Below are 14,404 nucleotides of genomic sequence, written 5' to 3' on the forward strand. Positions count from 1 at the left end.
TCACATTGTAAGAAGGAGACTATTTTCTCTTAAAGATACAAATGCGCATTCAAAATATGTATTGGTGTAACATCTTTCGAGAAGAAATGTCTACAAACTTCCTACAGTTGGCTTCGTTGCTCTAGCGTCAGATATTAACCAGGTTTTGTCGCTGCATTCTTCAGTTGAGTGCTGTTTATAGTAATGTGATACTTTAAATCCCTGATATGAATATTTTATTTGCGAATAAATCATCATTTTCATTTGTACTTCAAATATTGGGCTTTACTTGCGATTTCTAAAACTACCTGCTGTCAAACCTGGGCGTGTAATCTGCGGCGATTTGCTGCTATAGTTCTAAATTTTTGATTCAGCTGAGATTATATATTTCCCAATTTTCACTACATATAAAAAATTAGTTTTTTCATTTCAGTAAATTATTTATATTTTTTAAATATTCCAAACTTCCGCTACCACACAGTGTCACTGGAGCCAACTGTCTTGCAATACTACGTCAGAGCCTATTTTCCTGTTACGTACTTTAACGTCCTGTGACGTGTTACGTATATATTTAAATGCATTAACAAAATCTTTAACAGTATTTTGTGTTTAAAGGAAAATTACTGCATTTCGTACTCTAACCTAACGATTACGGGCTTCTTTGCGAGTGTAGTGCTGTTTCGTTCCAGAATTTTAAATTAAATCTGGTATTCAGTTGGGGCATTGCTTAAGAAGTACTAGAATGCTCACCTGTCACGGTCGACGCAGTGTTATTAACATGTAGATCATCTCGTGGTGTTGTACTTGGAAGTTCACAAAGAACAGTTGTATGATCATCTTGTGGTGCAGTTCTTCTTGTTGTCTCCGTGCTTGCTGGCTTGGTGAAGAAATAATCATCTTGTGGTGCAGTTCTTCTTGTTGTCTCCGTGCTTGCTGGCTTGGTGTAGAAATAATCATCTTGTGGTGCAGTTCTTCTTGTTGTCTCCGTGCTTGCTAAGAAAATGGGATGAGGAGTTCCGCCTTATGCAAGACACCTTTTTTCTTTTGTTTCACCCATACATGTTTCAGCACTTTTGTGCTATCATCAGTGGGTTCCATTTTTATTTTTAACTGTAAATTTGTTGTTAACATATTAACATTTTCGTCGTTTACAACGTTATGTAAAAGTTGCATTTATAACTTAATTGGCGAAAAGTAACATACCTTACATTATATTATTGTCCTCTTGTTTTGGTAGCTGTCATCTGCAAACAGCAAAACGTAATTTATTTTCTATTTGTTATGTATTTACGAACGGAAATAAGACTGTATCACGTTTTCTTTCTGTAACTTACAGTTTTGAAGTTGTGGTACGTTTTCCTGTTTTGTTGGCGAAGTAAATGGGCTTACTTCTTTGCCTGTGTTCGTGTGGTAATGCAGTTTTTCGATTACTCAAAACGTAGGCGGAGTTTTCGCTGCAATTACGTGTTGTTGTGGCTGTGTGGCGTTCATTTGTTTCGTAGCGTGTTCTGCTGGCTGAGGCGCGCGAGTTTGAATTGTATTTGGTGTTAGTTGTGAGTGGTTTATGTGGGTTTGCCTGTGTGTGATGAGTACTGGGGCAGAGAGAGAGTGTATGTGTGTGTGTGTGTGAGAGAGAGAGAGAGAGACTGAAAGAAAGAATAAAGAAAGACAGAAAAGAGAGAGGATTTGTGTGTGTGTGTGTGTGTGTGTGTGTGTGTGTGTGTGTGTGTGTGTTTTACTCGTATAGTTCTTCTATTGTGGCGAAGAGAGTTTTGTTGCACAGTGATGTGTATTCATTGAGTACTTTCTTTCCTTGGGCTATTGATTTTTGGATATGGTAGTTTTCTTCTATAGTTAATTTTTGGTATAGGCTGCTGCTAGTTTTTAGGATGTGAAAGTCAGTTTCAATGTTTGTTGGGTGGTGGTTGTGTGCTACCAGGTGGTCTGCAAATGTCGAGTGTGTGCTATTGCTTTTCAGTGCTCTGAGGCGTTCATTATATCTGGTTCTGAAGGTCCCGCATGTTTGGCCCACATATACAGATTGACAGCAGTTGCAAGTAAGTTGGTAGATGCCAGACTGGCTGTATTTGTCAGTGTTGGTGGTAATTCTTCCAAGTCTGCTCTGTATTGTGTTGTTGGTTCTGTATGCTATGTTGAGTCCTTGTTTCTTTAGTATATTACCCACCCTGTGTGTGACTTTGTTGTTGTAAGTCATTATGTGCCATTTGTTGCTTACAGTCTGCCGATTTGTTGTGTGATGAGTTGTGTTTGTATGTGTGTGGGTGTTTCATGGTTATGTGCTGTTTATTTTTGTATTTTGTGGTTTATTTTGTCTACTCTCTTTGCGTCATATCCATTCTCCTGTGCAATTTGTTTTATTGTGTTCAGTTCTTGTGTGTAGTCATGCTTATTCATGGGTATTTGTTGACCACCTGGTAGCACACAACCACCACCCAACAAACATTGAAACTGAACTTCACATCCTAAAAACTAGCAGCAGCCTATACCAAAAATTAACTATAGAAGAAAACTACCATATCCAAAAATCAATAGCCCAAGGAAAGAAAGTACTCAATGAATACACATCACTGTGCAACAAAACTCTCTTCGCCACAATAGAAGAACTATACAAGTAAAACACACACACACGCACACATACACACACACACAAATCCTCTCTCTTTTCTTTCTTTCTTTATTTTTTCTTTCAGTCTCTCTCTCTCTCTCTCGCTCGCTCGCTCTCTCTCTCTCTACACACACATACACTCTCTCTCTGCCCCAGTACTCATCACACACAGGCAAACCCACAGAAACCACACACAACTAACACCAAATACAATTCAAACTCGCGCGCCTCAGCCAGCAGAACACGCTACGAAACAAATGAACGCCACACAGCCACAACAACACGTAATGGCAGCGAAAACTCCGCCTACGTTTTGAGTAATCGAAAAACTGCATTACCACACGAACACAGGCAAAGAAGTAAGCCCATTTACTTCGCCAACAAAACAGGAAAACGTACCACAACTTCAAAACTGTAAGTTACAGAAAGAAAACGTGATACAGTCTTATTTCCGTTCGTAAATACATAACAAATAGAAAATAAATTACGTTTTGCTGTTTGCAGATGACATGTTGTATATTGTGTAGCATAACAGCTACCAAAACAAGAGGACAATAACATAATGTAAGGTATGTTACTTTTCGCCAATTAAGTTATAAATTCAACTTTTACATAACGTTGTAAACGACGAAAATGTTAATATGTTAACAACAAATTTACAGTTAAAAATAAAAATGGAACCCACTGATGATAGCACAAAAGTGCTGAAACATGTATGGGTGAAACAAAAGAAAAAAGGTGTCTTGCATAAGGCGGAACTCCTCATCCCAACAGTTGTATGATTTCGTAAAGCGTGACCTCTATTAATCTTTTATGTTGAAAGAAAGTGGGTCTCACTTGGAAAATATTTATCTACCTCTTCGTTCGATCTAAGGTCGACACAGTATTGAAGTGCGAGAAAAAAGTATTAAAGCGTTTTGCTGTCGTCGCGCTGCTTGGTAGTACTAAATGACTGCCTAGTGAACCACAATTTACTACATTTATTTTTAGCAAAAGTACGCTGTAATTAATGTGTTTTACGACTGTATGAGATTATTGCAGACTTTTTTCATTTATGAGTCTTTGTTCCAATGCAATCGTTGCTTTATAACGACTATGAAAGATCCTGAACCTGCTGCCAACAGCTTAGTGCCGATCTGTACACGAAATAATTGCCGTTGAACTTCTAATGACATCAAGCATAAGCGACGCAAACCACTGTTAGAACTAACTATGAAAAACAATGAATGAGAACATCTCTAATACAACAGAATTTTAAAAGTATTATCAGTATAACAGAATCGCAACTTACTCAAAACAGTGCAATTTAGTGTAAATGTGACGACAGAAATCTATATGTACAGCCCTGAAATTGTATGAGCCTTGAAACATCTTTACAGATTTAAGTTGCATGTTGGATCGAGTGAGTTGAGCAGGAAAGTTTCTTTTCTGGAGCTACGTTCCAACGGCTGAAGTGTATCAGCTCGTGTAACACCCGTCACAGATCTTCAGTCTGCCAGCACCCTACCTTTCAAAACTTATGGCTCTGTCTTATAATTTTGTCGGTGGTTTTCCTATTATTAGAAGTCACAGATATATTTACGACATGCAGTGTAACTAGTTTCAGAGTAACAATAATGACACGTTACCTATTAACAGTGTACTCGGTATGAGTTTTCATAGCGTAGATTGTAATGTTGTAATATTGTACTAATGCTGAAATGTGTATGTTAATTGCAGAATCGTTTGACAACGGATACAAAGCCGAAACTAAATAATAAAATACTAAAATAACTGACAAAAAGAGAAAGCGTTAACTCATAGTTTTCTAGACTAGCAAATCAGGAGGAAGAACCTAGGGGTTCTTTCGTTCGTTGAACTGTTTGCTACAATATATTGTAAACCGTAATGAAAATCTGCATTAATATGTGAGGGGAACATGTTTCCAAAAATCTCGAAAACTTCCTGACCGGTTTACTCCAGAGTTTTAGACGATACGCTAAGAAACATTCCGACGGATATAGTTATTTATTTTGTAAAGAACCATTGTACTCACAACCATATGTATACATATATAGTATAGATGTGCTGTGAAAATGTGCTGTTTTGTTTTCTGTACTGCAGTCGGCTTTGACTACCATAGCTGGACATGTAAGCTATTAGGCATATTTTCCTAGTTGTTGTTTCACCTAATGGTAGTTCCGAAAACCAGTTCATACTCTCACCACACCGTGTGTAAAAACAGAAAGATGTTGAATATTCTGAAGCTTTATAATCGTATTGTGCATACAACTTTTTTAAAAAAATCCTAGAAAGCATAAAAACCAAAAAGGATAACGAAGGAGTTTTTTTCATTAATATTCTATATGATTTATTATAATTTCTCGAAATTATAATAATTTGTTTTCACACTTTCAAAGTGAGTTAAGTCGCAAGGAGGAGCTGAAATTCGCACCTGACACAATTCCCAGCGATACTCCGGATTAGGACGTTTATTCAGTTCCCATACGTATGTAGTAGTTGCGGATCATTGCAGGTTCGTTAGTATTATGATAAATGAAAGCTATTCGTCACGCCGATACTTGAATCAAAAAGGAAATAAGAGAGCTTTTAAAGTCCCATCAAAATCATTGTCATTAGAGACAGAGCGTCAGTTTGTATAGGCGAAGTTGGGTAAGGATGCTGATTCGAAGGAATAGTCGTTCCAGTTAAACGTTTTATAGACGCTACTAAAAAAAATGAGTGCCTGGACCTAGATTTGAACACATCTCACCCTAAATGAAAGCACAGCGTCTTAATCACTATGCCACAGACATGCCATCATGTCTTGAAGATATCACCAGACGGATATCTTGTGTGAAACCGTGAAGTGGATTGCTCAGTTGCTAGATCGTTGGCTGAGATAAGGTCTGCCACACATTTTAATGGCCAAAAATGTCGTTCACCTGTAAAGCGAATGTTTAATGTCTAGAAGTGGAGTTTACAGCCCGTATAAAATCATCAAATGACGTCATTTTTCTTTAAATGGCTGAATTCATTGGAAAAAGCCCATACATATGCCACGATTAGCTGATTCAAGACTCTATGGTCATTATGAAGTGACCAGTACGTATATGTTACTTATAAAAATATGTATGAAATGCGTATTACATCAGTATCTGTGTTGAAAAGTACCAGTTGCCTGCACGTATTCCGGAGCTAATTTAACAGAAAAACGTGCAGTTCCGTTTCAATAACTTACGCAAATAGATGTCGGGAGAGTCAGAGTTCAGACGACATTTTGTATTACAATCACATCCAATGAAAGAAGTAAAAAAAAAATACTGATGACCCAGTTCTACTACTGCACAGTATACGTAAATATGTCGGTTTGTACTGATGACGCTATCGTCGATACAGCTTTGTGAACTGACAACTTAATAATGAAAAAATAAATTAATTAAAAAAGGTAATACAGCAAGGCTGTAACACTAGTGAGAACGAGTTTCTGAAACCGAGTATTCTCCAAAAACTGAATCATTCTGCTACATTATAGAGGTCGCCACATTTGAGTGACACCATTCCGCAAAGCATTTCCCTCCTATCTGCCGACTGTTACGAAGTGTCATTATTACACAAACCAGTGGAATTAAGTTCAAATTATATAGTTCTCATTAAAATGTTTGCATTTTTACTATGTGTTCCTTTCCTTAGGACGCATATTCCAATATTTTCTCATTTCTCGTTTAAGTTAAACTCGTGACCAATATTCTCATTCTTCCTCCCATTCAGTAACGGGCATTCAGCTACTGTTTTTAGGACTCTCAAATCTGCTTCGTCCATTATTCTGATATGTTGTTTTGTCAGTGTTCAAAAATGGTTCAAATGGTTCTGAGCACTATGGGACTCAACTGCTGAGGTCATTAGTCCCCTAGAACTTAGAACTAGTTAAACCTAACTAACCTAAGGACGTCACACACATCCATGCCCGAGGCAGGATTCGAACCTGCGACCGTAGCCGTCTCGCGGTTCCAGGCTGCAGCTCCTAGAACCGCACGGCCACTTCGGCCGGCTTTGTCAGTGTCAAACATTCCCTTCCATAAGTCACTTTCAACACTGTCGTACTGCATAGAATTTAAAATTTCCCTTCTTACGTTTCCTATATAAGTCGTGATAGTACTATGCAGATATCATTTAAAAAATCAGTTCACGTCATCGTCAGATGAGTATGTAATGTTACCAGCTAGTTACGGACGTTTTGACTAATTCTGTTGACTTATGTTACGTTAGTTTTTACAGATTCACTTTCATTGACTGACTGTTTTCTAATAATCGATGACGGCTATAGAAGACGGGATGTTGAATTCTCTGTACTCTTCTGTTAGTTGTGTCATGGTTTATTGAAGGCAGTGTACGATTTAACTTTTACGGAAACAACTTTGAACATCATTCATACGTGCTTTGAATGCCACGCTTAGACGTCTTTAAACTGACTTGACAGATTTTGTGGATGGTAGGCCTATGAAATTTTTATTCAGTCTCCCTTTGAACATTCTGCTTAAATAATGGGCACGGTACATCTAAATTCTGGGCACATAACAGGGAGTTCAACTAAGCTTAAGAAATTTAACAACTACATTTTAATATAATTTGATGCATAATTGGAGACCATATTTTACGTTGACGGAGTTGCAGTTTGTTCTCCAGCTGTCATTGGGCCTATGTAAAAAAAAAAAAAAAAATGGCTCTGAGCACTATGGGACTCAACTGCTGTGGTCATAAGTCCCCTAGAACTTAGAACTACTTAAACCTAACTAACCTAAGGACATCACACACATCCATGCCCGAGGCAGGATTCGAACCTGCGACCGTAGCGGTCGTGCGGTTCCGGACTGTAGCGCCTTTAACCGCTCGGCCACTCCGGCCGGCGGGCCTATGTAAATTTTAGCTTCTGTTGTTTTGCTTACTTCTATTTATCATTCTAATTATTATAATTTTGAAATGCGAAAATATTGGTGATGCAAACCCAAATTTCATTTTACTCGCATGATGTCCTGAAAGACATGGTTCAAGGAAGTAAGGTGGATGCAGTATTTATTGAGTTCTGAAAAGCATTATATTTGGCCCCCTACCAACGTTATCAAAAGTACAGTCACATGGTGTATCAAGCGAAACTTGTTATTGTACTGTGGATTTTTAGGCAGGGAGGTCGCAGCATGTTACTTAGGATGGAGAGTCATCGACAACTGCAGAAATAAGGTGTGCCACAAGGAAGTGTTTTGGAGCTCTTGCTGTGCGAGTTCTATGTTAATGACAGTAGTAAGAGGGTTTTGGACAAATGGCTCTGAGCACTATGGGACTTAACTTCTGAGGTCATCAGTCTCCTAGAACTTAGAACTGCTTAAACCTAACTAACCTAAGGACATCACACACATCCATGCCCGAGGCAGGATTCGAACCTGCGACCGTAGCGGTCGCGCGGTTCCAGACTGTAGCGCCTAGAACCGCTCGGCCATCCCGGCCGGTGGTTTTGAACATAATGAAGTTATCTATAATGAAGTACCATCTCAAAAACTATACACAAAAAACCAGTTAAATCTTGTTTCATACATGGTGCAAAGATTTGCAACTTGCTTTGGACGTAAAGAAATGTAAAACTGTCCATTTCACGAAAGTCAGAAAAGAGTTTCTGCAATATCAACAAGTTACAATTAGAATTAGACGACTCGTACAAATATCTGCGTGCACAGACTAAGGATATGAAATGGAATGACCTCGTAGACTGAGTCGTTAAGAAAAAAGGTGGCAGACTTGGGATCATTGGCAGGATACTTGGAGAAAACAATCGGTTTATAAAGGAGACTGCTTATAAACCACGCGTGCGACCCAGTCTAGAACATTGCTCAAGAATGTGGGACTCACATCAAATATGACTGACAGCCGGTGTTGATCATATACAAAGAAGGGCTCCACGTATGGTTACAGATTCGTTTGATCCATAGGAGGGTGTAACAGAGAGGCTGAAAAACCTGAGCCGGAAGACACTTGAAGATAGGTCAACTGTCTTAACCACTTACAAAGCTTCAAAACCAGTGGTAACTGGGGAATTTATACCTCAATCCCGTAGGTTTCGCTCTCATACTGACCGCGAAGACGAGAAAGCAGTAATTAAAGCGCTCACAGAGGCCTTTACGCAATGGGTTTCCCGCATTCCATACTCGAGTACGACCAGAAGAAACCCTACCATGTGGTACGAAGCTTAATGTCTTGCGCCATCACTTCAGAGTGGTTTGTGGTATATGTGTATGTTGCGTTCAGTCGCTATAAGGATAGCGAAATTCCACAGTCATATTACCTTTCAGCATTGACAGAGTAAGCAGAACATTCACTCTCACTGTTTACGCTTTCAGTTCAATAAGTGGTAGCACTTGAAGATAAAAGTGTCTCGTTTTCTTCCTAATCATTTTTGTTAGTGTCTCTATTAACTACATTGCTCATTATTCAGCTCCACGTTCTTATTACACCTCTATCTCAAACGCCTCATAAAAGCTTTGGGCCACGTTTTGCTTTAAGTCACTGCATTCTTCAACAATGTTATCGTTAATCACATATCTTTTCGTCTTTTTCGATCATTTCATTCCTTTGTTCTTCAGATAAACGATGTTAAAAATAAATGTGTTACCGAAAAAGCGAAGATGATTATAATGTGGCTGGTGTTAAGACGATGACGATATGAATCCGGCAAGTTGTTCTAGGTCAGGTCCCTAGTAAATGCTGTGTGGATAGGAGGAAAGGATGATGAGGGGCATACAGATGCCTGGGACGCTGTGTCTGGTACTGAAGGGACGGTTTGGGCTGGGAAGTAGGATTTATTAAAGGAAGCTTGTTACAGTTCGCCTATTGCGTCCGTTAATATTTGTTTTAATTCATTAGTATGTGGCCAGATTACCAGATTTTTAATAATCGATGCTGCTGGAAGGTCGAAGTTAGTAGTGAAAATGAAAATGTTGCGGATGTTTTTTACTTGTAAGAGCCACGCCGTAGTCGACGGAGTTGGTGCAGCTAAAGCAGATCGCTTTCTACAGAGAGCACCACGATAACGACGCTACAATTCGCTGGCAGCTAAAGTATACTCTGCCGCCTCGGCTGAAGAAACTGAAATGCTTTCTAGTAATGTTATCGGTTCAGTTCTGACTTGGGTTGTATCGAATCAGGACTAACGCGACAAGCCAGTGATCTTCTAATGATTTATCGTATTGTAATTGGATATTCAGCGCTAACTATGGAATATTACGGCACACTGGCGCTGACCATATATTGTTTTGGAAGAACATACTAACTTTATCTTACGGCGGAGATTCTTGTCATCTGATTTGTATGTGCTGATGTGGAACAGTGAAAAGATGTAAGAGGCGATCAAAAAGTTTCGCTTTCAGGTCGTTGCTGCAGTGTATATGCAACGCAGCGCGACTCCGATGCGGGTATATAAGCATCGTCATGTAGGCAAGGGATTAGAGTGGCATTCGTATCTTGACGTGCATGCAGTAAACGTGAACTATGGCGACTATCACCAAATACATCCTAACAGGATCAACGTTGTAAGGTGGCTATAATTTCACACCTTACAAGCACTCATCCACATACTTTGCTGCGAACTACAACCACAATTAGATATCATTTGATAGGTTGTGCATCGTATATACGAATATTTAAAGGAGACTGACATTGTCACGTACACCTTGTAAATGATTGTTAACGCTCATTGAATGAAAGGTGACGGAGTGTCTTTATTATAAAAGCGGAGTAATGCATGATTGCCTATACTAGTAGAGGTTGAAACGCCAATGGGAATGAAATGGCAGCCGGAACTCAAGTCGTGGGTGGAAGGCCCACACAGGTGTGCTGGTCCTGCTTAAACACAGGAAGTAGCAAGACGGACGTCGTAGCACCTAAGCGCTGGAGCACAATAGAGTCGCGACCGGCTGGTTTGGAGACGAACTGGAAGGATTATACTTCGAAAACTACGAAAATCTTGGACGCAGGTGAGTGGAACGAAGAAATGGCACCTCGGAAACCACGCAGGCTGAGCTATTTCCAAGGAATTTTGCTCAGAAGCGTACCATTGTACGAGTATAGGTTTTTCCTTGCAAACTTTCCGCGCTGGACGACAAAAGACTAAAATATGGTTGGTTGGCGTTCGGAAGAATCTTTAGAGAGGGAGAATATTCCGTGGTTTCGGGAATACGATTCGTTTTCGGAATTACGAGGGTGGGGAGCCGAACCTTGCTGGGAAGCCAGCGATGGAGAGACGAGGTCTTCCGTTGTGAGCGCCCTTGTGTGACGGTCGCTCAGTATCAGCTTTGTTGGTACAGACGGATTTGCTGTCTTTGCTCTCAGGAGAGTTTATAGTTAAAACAGTTAGGCACTGTACTGTTGGAAACCTATACGATTCTGGACTTCACCTCCGGGTTGGAAGTCGTCGTTGAATGTGCGGCGTTCAGTAATTGAGAGCACTTCCTCTGCCTATATTTACGTTGAGACGTTATCTGAACTCCGTCCTTATGGCTGGGAGTTTGAGTTTCTCGCCTGTAGAACACAGAGAGGAGAAGACAGAGTATATTAGTCAGAGGACCGCCTTCTGCCGTCCTAGCGTTTGAAAGAGTTTTTGTTTTGTGGCTGGAGTTCTTCCATCAACACAGACTTGTACGAGAACCAGCACGCCGACGCTCCGGACGCAGTACATACAGTGATATCGCAAATTGCTTCGGCTTATTAGGGCTATAAAAGCTAAACAGTTGTGATCACGCTAGTTTATTTCCACTGAGGTTCCACACCACCGTAGACCATCTTTGAAGGTAGAGTCTTCTAATGTTTGGTACGAAGATGATGTCAGCCATTCGCGTTATTGATATTAGACCACGCAGTCAGAAAAGGGGCAGAGTTGGGCAATATATCAGTAATTTTACTTAGGAAATGTAAACTTTGTAATATAAAGGGTTTTTCTAATCTACAATAAATGTATAAGCAGGAACAATGTTTATCATTTAGTAGGATTAGTCACCTTCATCATTCATTTATCTTTAGATTGTAATTTATAGAATTAAGAGATCCTAAGATCTGCTTCAGGGGGTAGTCAGACAGGGCCAAATCTTCATTTTAGTGTTTATTATTTTCCGTTGCATTGTGATAGCAATAATAATGACCAACAGTAAGTCGTGTTACCGTATTTCTTCTAATCGTTTAAATACAGTACTTCTCGTGTGTTATCTCTGAGGCGAACACTTTGAACTAGCCGGGTACCTCAAAAGAAATTTGTGGGTAGCCGCGCGGAAACTACCCTCAGGCCAACCTGGTTGTCCAGCGCTGACTCGGTGCTGTCGCTGCTTCCAAAGACTCGATAAGGGGTCAGATGTCCTGCAGATTTTTCAGTGTCGTGAAAAACACTAGTTCTGCATCACCCTTGACACCGGGGTTTGGTAACCTTTCCAGTACAGTCCTGTAGGACGCACTAATGTCGGTTAGCTGGAATTAAATGAAGATGAGAACAATAAGTAGGCTGACACAGAGGCGAAATGGAAATATTCTTTTTCTTTTGTAACTGATGATTATTCATCTGACTACACGAGGGAAATTCTGGCTGTATTAGATTTCAGTATGCCTCCTTTTTGACCGATGTCAACGTCATAATACCCATCAGACTCCTAGATTGTCTAGCAGACTGTCCAGTGCAAGCGATGAGGGCACTGCTAACTCTCCCGATTGCTCGTGCGACAGAACATAAGGAGGTAATTTAAATCACATATTGTTTTGCGTGAGTGGTATGGCTATCAACAAGCCAGTTTGTGCAAGAGATTAAGCAAACTGAAACACCATCAAGTTGTCAATAGTATCACCACTGTTCTCACATCAGAAAATCCGACAGCCTACAGAATCAGGAATATTTTATGATAGTGCAGTCTGCACGTATAATCGAATGTCTGTCAGGCTATAGTGTAATATGTACGCATTAATCAATCTTTATATTTTGTAAGAAACCATATGATCATAAACTAATGCCACAACATCACTTCTGATCAAACTAGTTTAATCGTTCTTCTTCTTCTTTCGTTCTTCTTTGGCGCCACAGCCCACGAGGAGTTTTTTTCTCTGCAGTTTTCTTCCACTTGTCTTGGTCCTCTGCTTTTCTTCTTCATTATCGGATGTCCATCTTTCTCTTGGTCGGTCCTAACTTCTGGTGCAGTGATCGAAAACTTTCTTTCTTAAGACACTATACTGACATTGTAGGGCTACACCTCAGACCGCATAGGAAGGACTTGGGGCGGGAGTAAAGTGGCTACTGAGAGACAAATTGAATTTTCACCAAACTATGGTTATCTATAGAAGCTTATCCAGTTTGAATCTACATAATATAAGGGATCATACCAAATATTTTTGAGTGAAAAAGAAAATGATATACTGGAACTGCATGCATATTTCTCAACGTTTACTTAGTGACCAACTTTCCGTACATAAGCGAGCACTCTGGCTAGTGTCATCGCAACAGGATGCCATGGTTTTTCTGATGATTTCCGGACACATTTTCTCGTCATTTTCGCGCCCTGCTATCTGAAAGAACACCAAGCGGCTGTATCACAGCTTCTTCAATCATTATGATGATAGGCCAGATAAACAAAACTGAGACAGGTAAAAATAAAATAACTTAATTCATTCAAAATCGTCACAACGAGGTAGAAGGATAGATGGTAGCTTTGTACATAAGCGGCTTTATAAATCAGTTTTATCCGTTGTATTTTGGATGTTTTTTGGAAGTGGCTAAATCTTGTTGGGGTGAACGCCTTGCCAACTTTTACCGGCGAGTAGTGAGTCCATTTTTCCCAACTGGACGCCATGTCGCCATTAGTGGTCCACAGAAGAAATTATCAAGCTGAAATACACTGACGGGAAAAAATCGCAACACCAAGACCGGGTTGCGCCACATAAATGAAAATTGATAGGCGTGTTTCTACACCTGAAAGAATACGTCTATTCAAATTTAGTTCCAGTGCCATAAGACTGGCGCTAGTATCGTCGCTATGATACAAATCACGTTTACTTTTAATACGCGCTGTAACGGTCGTAAACGTGCTGAGTTGGCTAGTCAACAATGCCTTTAAGGCGACAAAGAAGCCATTATCAACACCTCACTGAGTTCGAACGAGGTTGTATAATAGGACTACGAGAAGCTGGATGTTCCTTCTACAATTTTGCAGAAAGACTTTGCAGCAATATAGTCACTGTACAGTCTTAGACATAAAAACTGACCGCCGGCCGGCCGCCACAGAGACTAAGTCCGAGTCGCTCACTTAAGGTGGCCAATAAAACTGACCGCCCCTGACAACTCTTAAGCCCGGCCATCTGCACAATTTGGCAACACTGTAAGATGGGGAAGTGTTAGGAGGAAGTGTTGTCTACTTCCGAGTTGCTCTGGATGGAGTGAGCCCGTGGTCTTGCGGTAACCGTCGTGCATTCTAAACTTGGAGTCGCATGTTCTCGTCCAACTGCTTTTTTTTTTTTTTTTTTTTTTTTTTTTTTTTTTTTTTTTTTTTTTTACCACATTTCGGTCTAAAGTTATGAGTCTGATTGAACATCGAAGACAATTCACTTAACATTCTACCCACCCGCAATAACAAGTATTCCAGAAACAATTCCGCAGGACGGCTCGTGGCTGCGTCGCTATCACAACAGCTTACGCTCGAGCGTTTAAACGCGCTGCAGCGGCTACTGGCCACCGGCCAGACGCCACCCGGCGCCTGAAATCCGGCGCCGCCCATGTGAAGGCGGCGCCACGCTATCAGTGAATGT

The sequence above is a fragment of the Schistocerca americana genome, chromosome 1 (assembly GCF_021461395.2).
Source record: "Schistocerca americana isolate TAMUIC-IGC-003095 chromosome 1, iqSchAmer2.1, whole genome shotgun sequence".
NCBI lineage: Eukaryota > Metazoa > Arthropoda > Insecta > Orthoptera > Acrididae > Schistocerca > Schistocerca americana.